Source organism: Spermophilus citellus (genome assembly GCF_964194105.1).
Source record: "Spermophilus citellus genome assembly, chromosome: 11".
NCBI lineage: Eukaryota > Metazoa > Chordata > Mammalia > Rodentia > Sciuridae > Spermophilus > Spermophilus citellus.
In genome coordinates, this window is record NC_138192.1 from 124,305,580 (window position 1) to 124,324,075 (window position 18,496).

The following is an 18,496-nucleotide window of genomic DNA, read 5'->3' on the forward strand; positions in this document are numbered from 1 at the left end:
TCTCTTTGCCCCAACCCCAGAAGTGTTAATGGTGATATTTTTCAAATAAAGCCTCCGATGCATGAGGTGAGGACCCAAGTTCTCCTACTGCCCAAGTTCTTCTTGCAAAACTGTGGTATCTGGGGAATTAGTAACTCCTACTTTAGTCATTCCAGGCCCTTTGTGTGAGTACATTTCCAACCTCAACATTCTCTTCCTTGCCTCCAATTTGATTCATTACAAGAAGGCTTTTGAGAAGTGGTCTGATTATCTTTCTGCAATCAGATTGCGGATAATGCAGGCATTTCCAGAATACAGGGAGGCTGATAAATACTGACTACATATTATTCCAAAAGTACCTGTGAACTTGAGATTCCCCTCCATTGTCTCTGTGTCTCTGCTGCAGGCATGTGGTGGTACTTTCTTACAATTAACCACAGCACACTCTGCCAGTGGCTCTTGTCTCTGACAAAAATATTGTCAACTGGGCTATCCATGCATAACCAATGGCCAACCCCATGTTCATCTGACGCCAGGAAGTCACATGTGAGCAGATGATTTCCTGAATTCTGAATTCTGAGTCTATAAAGATATTGCTTCTGCTTCTAGGAAGTTTCCTCTTCTTATGATGTTTGGTGTCAATCAAGAATCAATCAAACAATGGTTATTAGCTTGTAATTTTTAAAGACTTGCTCATACAACATTACACAACCTACTTTGTCTCTGAAACAGCCAATCTTGTGTCAAGTAGTTCCAGAACGAGGTATGGTGCTTAGAATTTATAATGTTGAACAGTGCACATAAATATTTATTAAGATTGTGATTTGTTATTACCACAGTAAAGAGGAAGAAAGGAAGACCTACCAGTACTGACCATATAGATTCTCCTTCCCCATTTGATACTAACATTGAAAACAGACTCAACACTATTTTTACATTTAACATAAAGGATACACCCACATAAAAGCATTTAGGAGCACAGTGAATTTAAGGAACCAGGAAGATTTACATTACAGAGCAAAATATTGAACAACAACTGCTTGAGACGTTTCAGTTCATTACAATGTACCTCTGACGATTGGAGTTCTGATTCTCTGGGTCCATCTGCTGTCTTTGTTAGTTGGCAATAATGTCCCACTGCCTTCACAGAGATGTGGATATCTTTTGTAGTTTCGTGTCATCCCCTAGAAAACACAGTCATTTGGATTTTTGACTCTGCTTCCTTCACCCATTTGGGGATCAGGGCCAACGGGCTGGTAATCTTACCCCAGTCTTCCTATCATTCTAATAAGTTGCATATTTTCCATATTGTTAAAATTATATTGAGAGATAATACCAGTCTAACTACTGCTGCAAAGACAAACACAGGGCCTAATGCACTAAGGTCCCAGTGCAATTAATTTCATCTTACCTTTCCTACAAGAAAGGATTCAAAGCCAAAAAAAAAAAAAAAAAGATTTAAAGCAAACAAAGACTCAAAATTATCATTTATTAATTCTCTCTAAAAACAATGTTTTTTTTTTCTTTTCTGCGTTGTCCTATCCTAGCTAGAACTAATTATCCCACTTAACTAATACATATATTATGTACACACACACACACACACACACACACACACACACATGCGTGAGCGTATGTGTGTGTGTGTGTATGAAACCTTGGCTATGTGATCAAATTTCAATAGCTATTCTTGACCACTTACCAGTAACTGTAGTTTCAGATACTGTGGTACTTTTTATGGAGTCTTTTACACACACACACACACACACACACACACACACACAAATCAATAACTTCCATCATCACATGAAAGCATCTAAAATTACTTACCAATAATTCTCATTTTCTAAGGAATTGAATTATTTATCCTATCAACTGAAATGTGATTAAAAATATCTCTTTAAGCAATAAAATATTATGTACTAGAGAAGATGGGCTAGAAGAGTTAACCCACTTGATTACAACACTCATTTAAGAATCTTTAATTCTTCTTACTAAAATTCTCCCCACACATGACTATCTGAGAACTGGCCACAATGAAGAATTGTAACCTTGTTTGACTGAGCTGTACTACCTGTACTTGGTTTACCACCCTCCAGAATTGGAACATTGTTAAAATGTGCAGACTTCCTACTGTTTACCAAAACCAGTTTCTTGTTAATCATGGCAAAATGACTAGCTCTGAAAATACTCTCCTAAGAACCCCTGTGAACTCACCACAGCTTCAGTGTAATGCCCATTTAGAAGGATTTCTGAGAGTCCTTTAAAATTTTGTGGTTTATCAAAAATTGCCCAAAACTTGCCTGCCATACTGTTTATCAGCACTAAATTATTTCAAGTACTCTTCCTGTTAAGGCATTCAATGTTCTCTGTGATTCTTTATACTAATGTTATATTTATCACTGGTATTTCTGCTCCCATGAAACAAAGCACATTCATAAAATCTGGATTTCACACAAAGGCTGCTTTTTTCTTCAAGGTTGCATTTAGATTGACTCCTTCTAAGTATTTCCTCTATATTCCTATAAATCTGATACGGAGACTGGATGGATCAGTCACTGAAGTGAATCAGATAATGCGTTACACATTAAGGAAAAGTAAATTTAACCCACCGCCAGTAAAAATGGATTTAGATATGTGTGGTTTTTGTGAAACATGCAATCTGTTGTGTTTGATCTGGTCTTTGGAGAGGGTAGAGGTAGTTCATGCACAAACACACTAAATGAGTATATGTTTATGTAGGCAAATAAATGATTCTTTTCTTTTCAAACAGACTCCGAGACTCACCTCTGATTCCAAGTGAGGCCAGCAACTCTGGGTGGAGTTCACTTCAGCCCCCAGACACAGCCCTTTTTTACATAATCCCCAAAAGGGTAGTTACTGCATGATTTTGAGAGAGAAAATGTGGTGTTCATCTTTATTCTTGCTAAGGTACAACTTGGAGCTTGACTTTTTTATTCAAATAGTCTTATATATTCAAGTAGATATTCTTCAGAATTTTAAATACATCTTCCATAGGCCTATATCATTAAGTATGAAAGTTTTGTTAAAAACAAAGTAGAACTGTGTCAAGGTTTAAATATAAATATGATTCATCCAGTTAGACTGACTAAAAGGGTTTGGTAAATTAACTAAAGTAGTCAAAGCAAAGTTCCATAAAAAAAGGGTTGTGGACAGGAAAGTTAGTTGCAATGGTCAGATGTTTGTGTTTCTCTCAGAAATCTATGTTAAAATTTCAACCCCCCATATAATAGTTCAAAAAGAAGGGTTTTGAGAGGGTAATTAGGTCATGAAGATAGAGCTTTGATAAATAATGTTAGTGCCCTTATTAAGGAAACACAGATAATTCTTTTAACTTCTTACTGCCACGTAGGGTTTTAATAAGAAGTCTGCAGTTTGCAGTTCAGAAGAGGATCCTTATCAGAACCTAATCATGCGAGCACCCTGGACTCAGACTTCTGGCCTCCAGAATTGAAAAAAAAGAATGTTAAACTATTGTTTATAAGCCACCCAGTCTATGGCACTTTGTTATAGCAACCTGAACTAAGACACTAGTCAAATATTCATGTGTGTGAGAAGGTACTGTTCAAAAAGCAAAAAAGCAAAAAGTATTTTGGGAATAAAATTTCAGCATCTCCATTGTTCTGTTTTTGGACTATTTCTCCATATACTTCATTTATAGAATTGCTTTTTAAAAACCGTCCTTTGTAAGTCTTACTGGAAAATATTTCTTGGCACTATTGCCATCTGGTGCTGTAACCTATGAGGTCCAATGGTAAGGAATCTGTCTCTGAGACTCTGAATAGTACCTATGCAAAATGTTTTCAGGAAATAATCAATCAAATCTACTCATTTGTAAAACAAATACTAACTAATACTAATGCAAATTGCTAAAGACCAGAAAGAGAGTTCTATGTAATACAAAGTTAGTGCTAATATTCCTGAACAAGCCATATGAATGGAATTCCTAATAATTGTATGAGTGATAGAAATAACTTAAAATATAATTCAATGTAATTTACAGATACTAAATATTTATTCTTTCTAAAACATTTCAAGAAATTTAACAACAATAATATTAAGAACTTGCCCTCTGAGGTGATTTCAGTTTAATGATAAAGCCGTATGAAAGAAAACTTTCTAGCTCAGATCTATTAGACTAAAGGTAGGCTCCAAAATTAAAGAAAAGGTATTTTTAAATATCTCTAAAATTTTTCATACTTAAACATTTCAATAACAAAGTACTAGCCTTTTTTGATCAATTAAGATGATTTATCTTACTTTTTGTATAAAGCTCTGACCTATGACATTTTTCTATGATCTGTTCCAGGGACCAGGGATGTACCTTGTGGTCTGGATGGTAACACAGACATTTCATAGATTCTCTAGTCACCTGAAGTAGAAAGTGGTAAGGAGATGATTCAGAAAAAAAGTGGTTCAGTATTTTGTTTTCTTATGAGTTTTCTTATTGTTTATTAGAAAAAGATTTGAACAGTTTAAATCTCTCTGTAAACAATGTTCTTTCTGTAAGCAATGCTTTTTTAATGGAATTAGATTCCTGGAAACACTTTGATCCCCATAAAGCATTACACTCTCTGAAAGTATGTGCCAGTCCTATCAAACATGTTGTCTACATTTTTAAAAAAGTTAGTTGCTATTGATTTATAGTTTGGTGTGGGAGGTATTACCTAGTATACAATTAAGTATATTTGTGTGGAAAATGGATGCTTTTTGCTACAGAATTTGAGGATCTACCTGTAAAATACAAGTCTCAAATGCAACAAATCATTTGCATACATGGTGCTTTTGATAGACAAATATGAGGTCAATTCTCTGTTTCCATAGTGGCTTTCTTTGTGTGTGAGCGCTTAGCTTTGGATGTTGGCTTATCTAGTGACGTATCAGCACTTTTTAACAAAATGTACAACATTTCTAAGTTGCTTTACATTCCTCTGATATCATATCTATTTTTGAAAACAGTTTTTTCTCTTCTTCATGTTTTTATGACTGTTTTCATCCATCTTTCTATCATTAAATACATAGTTAGGGAAAATTTGGCATACAAACCTGTGAAACACAGACTATGTGTGGCCAGTGCACAGAAAGCTGACAAAATTGAACATCCATAACAGTTATGAAATTGAGTTCATCGTTTCAGTCATATTAATCTAGTATCATTTTGAGTTTGTCCCTCATTTCCTAGACACAAGCATAGCACCTGAAATGATCTGTAATTTCTGAGGTTGTGGAAATAAAAGGGTTGCTTAAAACATGGTTAACATCTAAAGAATAACTGTTAAAGTGATTTCCTCGAATCACTGCCCCACCATATATAGGATTATATTTCATTCTGAAAACTTATTTTTAAGAGTTTCAGGGGTTGTATCTTCGTTTTTCTGAGAAATATTCTGTGCCTCTTCAGTGCTGGGCTGTATGCAAGATACTGAAAATGTAGCAAGCAACAATAAAAAAAAAAAAATGTGGAGCCTGCTATGGTTTGAATTGTCTCCCCAAATTTATATTGAATCTCTAACCCCCATCTGACAGTATCTAGAGAAAGGAACTTTAAGGAAATAATTGAGGTTAAATGAGGTCATAAACACATGGCCCTAATGTCCACCTCCACCCCTGCGTGCACAGAGAAAGAGTCATGTGAGGACATAGCAAGAAAGAGCTTGTCTGCAAGCCAGGAAGAGGCTTTACTACAAACCAAATTTTCTGGCACATTGATCTTGGACTTCTGGCCTCTAGAACTGTGAGAAAATAAACTTCTCCTGTTTAAATCACCCAACGTGTGGTATTTTGTTATGGCAGCCCTGGGAGACTAAGACACCTTCCATCATGCAGGTTTGAATCTAACAGAAGACAGCATGAAGCTGATTTATGGAAAAGAATAGTCAAGAGTAGAGGAGCTCAGTCACACATGTCATGTTATGAAGACTCACAGAGTCATTCCCATCACTCCGTTACAAAGCCAACAAAATGCTTAGACACTCAATGTGTCTAATGTCAATTTTCATCTTGTCTAAGAACTTAATTTAGCCTGAGGCAAAACTGATGCATATGTATTTGTAGGCAGATGAGAGATGGGCAAACCAATAATATTACTTGGTAGAAATGGGGGATTTTTTTTGGACAAAATATTACAAGAGTTTAATCATGCAGATGTTCAGTAGAGCTCTAGCTTAAAGATCATCCTACAAAAAAATCTTAGTGTGAGGATGCCCAGACACACACTTGAGAAAAATTCTTATCAATAAAGACATGGAAAAATTCCAGAAGGATTTCCCATTTCAAGTACCACTTTTACTGGGTAGTTTTAGATTCCTGATGACCTTCTTCCCCATCTACTCTTATTTTAAAATAGTTCAGTCATACCATCTTCTTGTTCCTTAGAAGAAAAGTCTTCCCATTCTTAAATCCTTGAAAGACTCTCTATCATCTTGGTCATTCCTCATTTATCAAGAGAATCCCTCATTACAGATCTTAAACATCAATTAAACAACAGCTGGTGTCAACTACTTCCACTCATTGAAAAAGAAAAAAGGTGAGCACAAACAATGTCATGTGCTCTCAAAAACATTTCATTTCCCCTTTATGCACACAATGCTGCATTTCCCAGTAGTATCTGGCCTCTAGGATATGAAAAAAGGAACTATCTTTTCTTTCTTTCAGGTCAGGCCCAACCATAACATATCCTGCACAACATATTCCATGCTCTCTCTTCACCCATTATGCTGCTGGAAGCAAAAGATTTCAAAATGGTAGACACATATGTTGGAAAAAGCAAAGGTCCCAGAATCACCGCTCAAGAAAGCTGCCCCATCCTCACAGGCTTGAGTGAAAAATAAGATGTCTTGAGCTGTCAAGGTCTTCTTTTTACAGCTTTTAAAAGGAATCCCCTTGAATAATTATTTTGTTATGTTTTCATGTTTTAGGCAACTGATCTTTGGGATATTTTCAGATGATAAATCTATTGTTCAAAGTTGACACAAAAGAACTTTATGAGCTTGTTTACATCATCACAGAAAGTCTTCACCTGAGGTCTCCATTCACAGCCACCTACTCATAAACACCAGCATACTGCCTGCTTACTCTGGGAACTTGGGCACTGCCCCAGAGGTCACTAACTAGAGCAATAATTTTACTACTTCTCTAAGTGAAGTTTTGCTTTTATGCCTTGGGCTTTGCCATTGGGCTTGAGTCCTCTCAAATTCATATAATGAAATTCTAACCCCCAAGTTATTAGCATTGGAGGTGAGATCTTTCAGGAAGCAACTAGGTAATGAGGTAGAGTCCTCATGGGATGAATGCCCCTAGAAAAGAGACCTGTGATGACTCATGGCCTCTCTACAATATGAGGACACAGCAGGCACTTCTTTGCCTCCTGGGGTAAACCTCTGTAGATTGTCACTGTCTGTCATTTTAGATGTCACACCTGGATTGGGTACCTTTAACCACAAGACATAAGCCAGGATGATGAAGGTCAAGGCTTGACCACTAGTGCCCAAACTGAACAGGGTTGCAGAGGCTTGACCAATATCACTTCTCTCTTCTTTTGGTGATGTTGATCTTTATTCTTGGATTCTTCATTAAATTTTCTGGATTTTGCTCAATGAGAATGAGAATATAAAAATAGTTTCAGAAACAAAATACATTTTAATTATAATCTTCAGGGGTTTTTTTTTTTTTTTACTTCAGAATATTTTGTAAAACAGCCAAGCAAACAATATCCCTTCAGTACGTTTGCATGCTCTAAAAATAGAGCATCTCTTTTCTTGATTCCTTCAGGAAGATTCACCTTCCATGACCTGTGGATGGATTAATGTGTTGAATATTGCAAAAGCAGTTACTCAGACTGTAGTGCAGGGTTCCACAAGGTACACGATAAGTGCACAAATCATTTCGATTAGACTAGGAATCCTTTCTCTAGTCACCTGACGGCTAGACAATAGTCTCCAGCAGTAAACAGAGGCCATATTAACAAGTTATTCAGATTGACGGTCCTAACTCCACTTGTATTTTACCAATTCCAGAAACACTTTCCATAATGTATAAATTAATCCTGTCAGTTTCCTGTGTGCCTTGGTCAAAGATGTCTCCTTTACAGAGCAAATCTGTACTATTTGTCTCATTGTCAAACATGATCACAGGGAGGCTCATAAACAAAGTCCTGGGACACCAATTCTCACTCACCATCCTTACTTGGCCTGGGGCTTCTCTCTCTGTAAAGCATCCCTCCCGCTCCCGGCCCCAGGCTATCTGTCCCTCTTTTTCCTGGTATGTTCCTTCTCCATCCACCTGCTTCTTTCTCTCCTATTCACAGGCTGTAAGTATGTCAATGATGACCCAAACATTCTTTCTCAGCTAGAACCTAATCCAATGCCATATTCAAACCCTAACAAAACCAAAAATATACCCATTGTATTTAATTTATACTATCTATCTATCTATCTATCTATCTATCTATCTATCTATCTATATATCATGTCCTATAATGAGTCAAATGTGCAATCATTAACTCTTAGGATGCAAACTTTAAGGCTGCTAAGGGAATTACCTGGTAACCTGTCTACAAGGTGGAGCCCACAGCCCCACTCCCAGCTCTTTCATGGCTCAGTTGATCTTGCCCCCAAATATCTTTGTTTAAAAGCATAAAGGTGACTTTAATTCAAATGACTCAAGCCTCTACCTTTAAATACAATGCCACCTGCAGTACTAATATTCTTGACTCATTGGAGGCATAGTATCAAATTTTATTAAAAATTTCTACAATAAAGTTTTCTTTTTTGGTAATGATTTTGCTGCACGGGATGTGCTGCTATTCGTTCCTGACATACTTAGGACCCTCATGGCTTGATGGTGGGTCAGCCCTTTGTTATCATTATGCAGGGTTGCCTTTTTCCTCTACCTGTTCTTGAGTCTGATGTGTTTCTGTATCTTTTAGAGTCTTTAAAGAATTATATTTAAGCCAAATTTGATTTAACAAAGCTAAAGTCCGGCATTTTATTATGTGTCTTCTGTTTGTTTCTTGTCTTCACATGGGTGTATTAACCAATTTTAGGAATCCTTATCATCGTTATTTAGTTGTGATTTTTAGTGAGTCACTTTGTATCAATTTCTTTGTAATTGCTCTAGAAATTACTGTGTGTGTGTGTGTGTGTGTGTGTGTGTGTGTGTGATCTATCATAGTTGACGAAAATTGATGTCTTTCTTCTTTTAGTGAAGTGTTGGAAAGCATCCATTTAGGTCCTTTTATCCTACTTCTAAAATTATAGCTGTCATAAATATTTTCTCTACTTCATTGAGTACCACATCAAGTGGAGTTAAATATTTTACTCCAACCATAAAATATGATTTTATGAATCTAATCACACCTATTTCTATACATCCTCATGTTCTCCTTTCCTCCCTGAAGTTCCAAGAAGTCTTCCATTACCATCGTAATTTCTGTCTAGAGAAATTTTGATCTCTCCCCTTATTCCTGAAGGATATTTTTGCTGGATATAGAATCCAAGATTGGCTTTTTGTGTGTGTGTGACTTAAATGAATGTTGAATCAGTTCTCAGCCTCTTTCTGATAATTTTCCTTTACAGATTTGTCTCTAATAAAGAAATACATTCAGAAACCAACCTATAAATTTTGCTGAAGAAGTCCCATGTTCATAGATAATGGAAAAAAATTAGTAGACAGCAAAGGTAAAATATAATGGTACCACAGAGTGTAAGGAGAGATTGTCACCCGGTATGAGAGAAAGTAGAATTGGTTCTTTTCAACAGAAGTAGATAAATTTTCTCCTCTGAGACTGCAGGAAAGAAATGGAGAGCAGGAGGAACTTTACATGGAGACGGGAGCCTGTTTACTAAGTTGGTTTCTCTCCCTGGGTTGCTCAATGCAATACTGCAATTTTGATGTTTACAGATGTGTGTGTGTGTGTGTGTGTGTGTGTGTGTGTATACACCAAGACATTAAACCACAAATGAGCTACTTAATTTTTTTTCTCATCTAAAGAAATATCAATGTATTTTTCTGATTTAAAAAAATAATAAATGATCTTCAAATGTACACAGCTATGCACACAGTTGTGCTGAAGAGATAGATAACATTTATAGTATGAATCATGAACCAACCTTATCAAGGATGATTTGATGATATCCAATGCTGCCTCATATTACAGCTTTAGATTCTATTCTTGGATTAGTTAGATGAAACTTAGTGCATTTTCTTCTGGCACCCAATTTGAAAAATTCTATCAAATTATTCTTGGAGATATTTTAATGAACTAATTATACCTATGTTACACATAAATACCAGAAAGAAAAAGATAAAAAAAATTTTCTTGGCTATGAATAAGGAAAAAATGTAAAGAAATATACTCAGCATTGCATAGAAAACCATTATTAAAGTAAGGATAAAACCGATATCTACTTATTTAATTTTCTTTTTTGGACCATTCTGCTTTAAGCAATAAAACTAGTAATTCAAAAAAATAATAGAAGAAACAAAACAAAATGAACTATATTTACTCTATGATAAACTTGCTGGTATGAGTTTCCAAGTTGGCTAATGTGCAAAACCTTTCAGAAACTTATTTTGGGGAAGGTGTCTGGAATTTATGATGTGCTTTTTAAAGAAATTTTATAGACAGCAGAAGTAACCAGCTTTTTATTTTGGTTGAGCAAACAAAACACTGATTTGGTAAACTCAGGGTGAACTCTGTCAGTTCCTACATAGGTAGGAGAGTATTGAGTGCTCACTGTTCACCTAAATTCCCTATAGATTTTGGTCTTCCTAAGTGGAGATACAATATTTTATTCATCACAATATTCTTGGCACAGTTCTTGGTTCATAGCAGACATACTATAAATGATTGTTGAATTCAATATTCTTAATTCAAATAATAGTTAATGGTCTTAATGAGTTGAAATGACCCTAAATAGTTCTCTACCTGTTTGCAATAAGCATGAGATGATTTTTTAATCTTGTGGATGCATGCTATTTCCACATATAGTATATATGCATAATGTACTATAAATTTTCATAGAACGCTATTTTCTGACCCCATCCTCTCCTTGCAGTGCAATAGCTATATGATGATTTTTCATGATTGTTAGCTGGATTCATTTTTCAACCAGATACCTGGATCCAAATGAATGCTTTAATATTTCAACCCCTTAAAAATGTAATGAAAAACTTGTCATGGATAATAAATTGCAATGAAGTGCTTGAGTACTTTAAATGACAAGCTCTCTGTGATCTCAAATTCCAGTTCTGCTGGATGTGAGGTATATAGTTAATTAAGCTGAGGATGGTAACTATGAAGAAAAATATAATAACTTAGTAAATATCATAATCAACAAGAGCCAAAATAATCACTTATTTGGTGTCAAAATAAGAAAATAACTTCTAGAGTGTTTATATCAGAAACCACGAAAAGCAATCTGAGGATTCTTTAAACTGATCTCTCATCTCCTTTTATTTGCTTTTTTTTTCTTAATGAATCTTTTTTTCTGTATTCTCTTATACATTGACCCAAAATAACATAACACTGAAAAAATCTGGATTGATAGAGCAAAATAATTCTATAAGTTTTATTATCAATAGAGTTTGGGTGCTTGCTCCTAAAACTGTAAAATGAGCAATCATAAAAGTTTACTTTTCTTTACTATGTTTATCAAGATTTATATTTAAAGAATTAGAATAGCTTCCTAGATGTCACCCAGAATCAAAAGTTCTATTACACTGATAAATGTAATTTTTCCACTTCAGGTAAGTTCTTTTTTCCAGTCTGGGTTTTATGTGGTTGTTTGTTACTGAGACAAACCAAATGGCTAAATCAATACAAACGGCCCTCGAGGTCTAGAGACCACAAGAAAGTGTAGCATCATTAAACTAAATTACAGACAAGCACTTAAGGAGACAAATAAGTATTTTGTTACCATAAGTCTTATTTTATGGAGAAGATGATTGAAAATGTTTACAAAACATGAATGGTACCAGGAACAAGGTTTTTATGGTAATGCACTAACGGTTAGGTATAACTTAGTTGTTATGGCTGTTTAAATCAGAGAAGTGTAGACCTAGAAGTGGAAATCTGATAGTGTTTTTCTAAGACCCAACATCTATCTGGTTTTAGGAAGCACATTAAGCTATTTAACCCAAAAGAAGTGATAGGGAAACTAGAGTACCAGAAGTAACAGGGCTAGCTAGCTAGAGAGCATGACATAAGCCCTATCACTCTGCAAATATGACCCATCGGGTGGCAGCGGGAAGACAAGCTCTGGACAGCATGGCAATGCCAGAGTGTTAGAGCTCAGTTGAGTTAGAAAGGGAAACACAGTTTCAGAAGGGACTTCTCTTCCAGTTCTCCAGAAAAATGCTCCCAGATGGCCAGGCTGATTTCATCAATGTCCTTTAGCATATGAAAATGGAGAAAAAGCCACTAAGCCCCACACAAACCACATACTGGCCTGGAGTTGGTCCCAAGCAAATGTCATCTTAAAAAATAATCATTTAAAAACTTAGCAGCAAATACATCTCAAAGGAAAGAATAATAAGTTACCTGAGGTCTTTAACATTTGGGAGGACTGAGAGCATCAACAACTTGTGGTCCTGAGAAAATCTGTATGTGTGATCTGTACTTCATAGGTGACAGTTTAGAACGGAAGTTACCTTAAAGTGGATTGTGACTGTCTTGGGAGCAAAACAAAATACATTGCTTTAATTAACCTTCTTCAATGAGGCATATACATCTAGTATTGGAAAAATTTATCTGTATTATAAAATAATATAGTTATGGTGTTTGAAGTCATAGTAGGACATTTTTTTTCTTTCTTTTGCTTTTTCTGACAACTTTTAAGTCTAAATATAAGAGATGTTTCAGAAAAAAAAATGTGCAAATTATTTTCATGACACAGACACAAAGATTTATATCTTCACATGAACTCTATCTGAAAAGTTCAAATTTGTTATTGCTTTCCTGAAACATATTATTCACAAACATACTATGCTTTTTGCTCACAGCATCTAAAAGGGTCATGAATTTGGAAGAACAGTGTGTGTGCGTGGGTGTGCATCACTGCCAGTTGTTATTTTGAGAGATTAAATGGGAACTGAATAGACAATTCACTAAATCAAAAATATTATTTTTTGGTTGTAAATTACACTGGGAGACACTTCTGGAAAGCACATAAACATAGTTTATGGCATTTAGGGGAAATGTATTAGATTCAAGGGTTTACAGAAAATTTGCCTTCAACACAGCAACTTTATTATATGTGAAAAAAAGATAAAATTTAAAGAAACTGCTGAAATATAGATAAATTCATTTTTCCCCCTGTGACCAATGTGGTAGAGCTGTCTAGAACTGACATGCATGTACTTCTCTTTCTCCAGAAGGATTGAGTTTCCTTATCTTTGCAGTAAGCATTCCTGTGCAAACTGGCTTAGCTGAGGAGTTGTGATCAGAAGTGAGTCACTTCTAGGCTACAGCATTTTTTTGCTAATATGAGTCTTCTGGCACTCTTTCCCTTTCCGACACTGATGGAGAAAGACTCAGATTCTAATGGTGGAACTATGAGTTTGAAGGATCACGGGTTAATAAATCCCTGCCTAGATCATTGCCAGAGAATATTACTTGTATGCATGGGTGACTTCACATGCCAAGAAACAAACCTTTGTGATTTTAAAACTTTTTTTTTTCTTTTTTGTTTATCTGTCATTTCATCACACTAATGTATAGAACTTTATATAGAACTTTTTGCTTTATATTTCCATGTAAGATCTAATATAACAGTGTTCACATTTGATAGGGCATTGAGTTTAGTTCAAAATATCTTATTAGAAGATGAGGCAAAACTAAATAATTATGCAACAATTTAGAATATTAAAAAAAAATGGTGCCAGAGAGTTAGAACTTCAAATATTGTGTTGGCAACTATTTTTGTCTTAGAAAAGAATCTCCTGACCTGTATAAACAGATATTTTTTTTAATGAATCCTTTACTATGTCAAAATTCTATAGCAGCCAGTATCTCTGATTTATAGGCTATTATAGTTGGCAGAGAACTATGAAGAGAAACCCTGAAGGTAATGTTTGAGTATCTTATTTCTGGAGGGCAGGAAATGACAAATACAGCCAAGGGAAACCCAATCCATGCCAGCTATCCTTGGGGATTTTAATAGTATTCAACAATTTTTTTAATATTAATGTTACTATTTTTTAGAACATTATAAAATAACATATTTTGAAAAGTAAATTTTCTTTTCCTGAGAATAAAATTCTTTTAAGAGAAGAGTTTGGGTAGAGATCTTCTTCATCTGAGAGCTTCTACACTAATAAAAAGTATGAAAAAATTATGGAGGTCCTAAGATAAGAATTTTGATTAACAAGCTTGCTCACCATTTGGGGTTACTTTAGAGAAAACATATTTGGTTGATTTTCCTAACACCCTGTTGCAATCTGTTCATTGGAAAGTTCTGAGGTGATGTCAGAAATGAGAAGTGGTCAGAAATATCAGATCAGGAAGTATCCATACTGCCTGCTATTCTTGGTCTTAAACCCCTTCCCCTGAACAACTCCTGTCAAATGGGAATTCCAATATTCTGAAATTGACTAAATAGAGGTTCAGGGTATAGTTTTACTTTTTTTTCTTAAACTAATAGTTTTTTTGTGTGTGTGTGTGTGTGTGTGTGTGTGTTTATGTCTATGTTTATTTTTAGGTCCGTAAGGATAGAACAGGAGCAAACATTCTCAGAATCTTTCGATGTCAGCAGAATAATGCTCCCCTGCCAAAACCAATAACAATAAAAAGTGTCCACATCCTAAACCTTAGAACCTGTGAGTATATTGTGTTACACGACAAAAGGGAATCAATTAAGTGTACAAGGAATTAAGACTGCAAATCTGCTGACTTTAGATTAGGGAGATCATCCTGGATTTTCCAGATGGCCCTTATGTATTCATGGGTCTTCTTAAATATGGGAAAGGCAGACATACAAGAGTCAGCCCTGTGGTGATATGATGTGAGAAAAGCTCAACTTGCTTTGAGCTCTAAGTCAAGGAATGCACTCAGTTTTGGAACAGCAAGGAAATGGATTTATTCTAATGGGCTCTGGAAAGAAACACATTCCTCCTGAAATCAGGAGTTTAGCCCAGTGAGGCCCAGGTCAAATTTCTAACTTATAAAAATGTGAGAAAACAAATTTTTGTTTTAAAATAGTAAAGCTGTGCTTATTTGTAATCATTACAATAGTAAATGAATGCAGCTGTAATGGTGTATTAGAATTAAGTAATCTGAAATGATCCTTAAATCTCTGAGAAAGTGCTACAGGAGTACAGTAATAATTATTTTTAATTTCTACTGACAGCTAAATAATTAATAATAATAAATAATAATAATAAAGTAAATGGATTTGAATGGGATTTTATTGGAAATGAGCTTTATTCTTTATAAGTGTTTTGGAAAACAAAATCTAACTCCTAAAAGAAGTAGAACATTAGATATACCCCATGCTAAGCATTGCCCAGAAGCAGCTCTGCAGAAAGCTGAGAGATGAACTAGATTCTCTTGTGAGGTCCTTCTATGCTCTCAAGTCTCTAATTGAAGAGGGATAAATCATAACAAGCAAAGATCTTGAAAGGTCAAGCCATAAAGTTTGCCACTGAGTCGGGTTGGGTCACGAGCTGAGAATGTCATTTAATACTGAGGCAGATTGTAAATTTGCCAATCCTATCAGACTCTGCTTTGATGTTATGCTTTGCTTTGTTGGCTTTGGTTTATGACAGTCGATGTTTATTTTCACATATACTTTCCTCTTTACTCCTTTATAAAATTCTTGAAATTGGCTCTTGTTGAATCCTACTTGAGGCAATGTATTAAGTCAAGCCAACCAGTAAGCTTCCACCATCACTCGGTTCCAATTTCAACCCCATTATTGTATAAAATTTCATGTTTACAACATTCTAACTCTGTGTTAAGAATAACAACTTCAGTCACCAAAGCTTATGGGGCCTTCCACATTTCCAAGTATGACAAACAGTCATGAAAAAGTCATGCACGAAAACCAAACATTCTAAAATTTATTTTGTGGAATAGTAACATTCATCTAACTGCAAATAAGAACTTTTTATTCAGTACAGAGATTATGGCAGTGGTTCTAAATGCTTAGGAAGGACTGTGAAGGCAGATTCTTTTAAGGCCATTTACAAATCTGGTGGGGAAATAATAATAAACACAGCAAAATATCCATTTAAATCTCCAAAGATTATTAGACTACAAAGACCTTTTAAGAAGTTTAGGGGAATTCCTAAAATTATGGCAGGTGTTAAGTAGTGAACAATAGAATTTTCTACTAAATCTTAATTAACTAGTCCTTTGAGATTATACTCATTGCTAAGTTTACTAAAATTGGAATAGAACATAAGAGGTTATTAACCACTTAATTCTGATTTTCTTCAACATGAAATCTATTTAATTAGCATTTGGGAATATCTCAGTGTTTGGCATAACAGATAAAATATGATTTCAGAATTTTATAGTTAAAAATAGATACTTTAGTATTAAAGCAGTTATGAGGCTGGATAATATATATATTATATATATATTATCAATTGTGATAATATATATATATATATTATATATATTATCAATTGGTATATATATATACCAATTGTGAAAGGAGTTGTGAACTGAGAATCAAAACTCTGAAATCTCGTCACTTCTTTTTCACCGTGGAATATGTACTTCCTGGGTCTCAGTTTTCATGAATATAAATTGAAGTATCAGACTTTGCTCTTCTAGCAATTTAAGAAACCAGATCTAGAACCTTCTACACACTTTTGTATGGACAACTGAAATACAAGGATAAACAGAGTAAGTGCACAGAACGTATAAATTAATCCCCTTCCTGAATTGTTCACCTTATCTATCTGGCATAAATTATTAGGACATACTGTTTAGATAGTTTAATATTAGTAATTATATGCTCTGTACCTTTGAAGATGAGTTGCCTCGTATTTCAAAATCAAAGTTCCCATGATAAAATAACACCAGAACTTAGTGTTAGAAGAATAAATATTGGTTAACATATAGCTAAGAGGATGTTCAAGAAGCAATTTTAAAGTGAAAACGTTAAAATACTTTAAGTAGATAAAAATTCACAGCTGAAAAAAAATACTTTCATAAATTAATTTATAGAATAGTGCCTTAAGGACAGGAGTACCAAACCACCTTTTATGTTTGCATGGAATTTTTATTTTGTAAGACTGAAGAGCAAAGAGAAAAGTGGTTCTAAAAAAAAAAATATATATATATATATATATATATATATATATATATCGAAAATATATATATATATATATATATATATATATATATATATATATATATCGATCTGAAACACTTGTTTTGCTTGCTGTGGAGGATTTTACTGAAGTACCACCAAGCCCTGTTTTTAGTACTAGTTGATGTATTCCTTTCCAGCTTAGGGTACTACCTCCCAACAAATCCTTTGATTTGTTTTCTGTTACCCTGTATTAGTTCAGATATTTTCAGCTGAAAGTGAGAAATTTAAACTTATAAAGTCAAATCATATAAAAGGAAAAATGTTGCTGAAAATTACCAGAAACCCAAGGAAAGAATATTTTTTCCCTTATAAACTTTTAGACTGACATCTGAGTTGGCCCAATTATTTATACCACCACCACTAGATCACTCAATTTATAAAGGGTCCAGGACAATATTCTACAAACCTAAAAAACAAATTAAATTTTTCAACTACAACAGAAATAAAATACAGGGAGCATCCCATGTATTTATGCCAATCTCTTAAAAAATCTATAGTATATGGTACTCTGGGTGCTGTAGTCTAGATACTATATCTCAGAAGTGAAAGAGGAAGACAGTATGGGAGATGGTGGTAACAGTGCCTTGATTGAAACCCCATACCAAAAGCAATAGAGGACATATTCCCAAAGATGGGAAATAATTCTGAGCAAACAAAAATTACATTTAAATTAGTTTACACGGACTCTTTCAAAATGTAAGAGTCTACACAGACTCTTACAATTCTGAGAAATTGCTTTATAAATCCCAGAACAAGTAAACCATGGTACAGATCAGATGATCAAACAAAACAAAACAAAACAAAAAACAAACAAATTAAAACCCTAATTAAATTTTAACAAATAGAAAAAGTAGGTTTAGGTGGCATTTGTAATTTCACAAGTAGATTCTCTTGTGTACCAGTATTTTTCCTGGCTCTATTAAATTAGACTACAGTTGCCATATTTTTCATATCACACGCAGTTAGAATGAATTTTCCCACATTAAAGATCAAAAGTTGGGTGCTTTGTGACTTTCATTTTCCTTCTCAACATTCACTCCTCCTCTTTTACCACTTAAGTTTCACTTTGGAAACCAAATTCCATTTTATTCCAGTCTACAACCACGACCTGGAATAGTCCCTGTCCTAAGATGTCCCAGTAGTCTAGGAATGAAATTTCAATATCTTAAAAT

The 18,496-nt window shown here is 34.6% G+C and overlaps 1 long non-coding RNA gene across 2 annotated transcripts in view; it reads right to left on the bottom strand.

Moving 5' to 3' along the window:
• Positions 1 to 12,673, bottom strand: part of LOC308630990 — a 50,520-nt gene extending 37,847 nt beyond the window's left edge. For both annotated transcript variants that reach the window (XR_014018079.1, XR_014018080.1), the window contains exon 1: positions 12,542 to 12,673. This is a non-coding gene — a long non-coding RNA (uncharacterized lncRNA). The remainder of the gene's footprint in view (positions 1 to 12,541) is intronic.
• Positions 12,674 to 18,496: the final 5,823 nt, after the last annotated feature.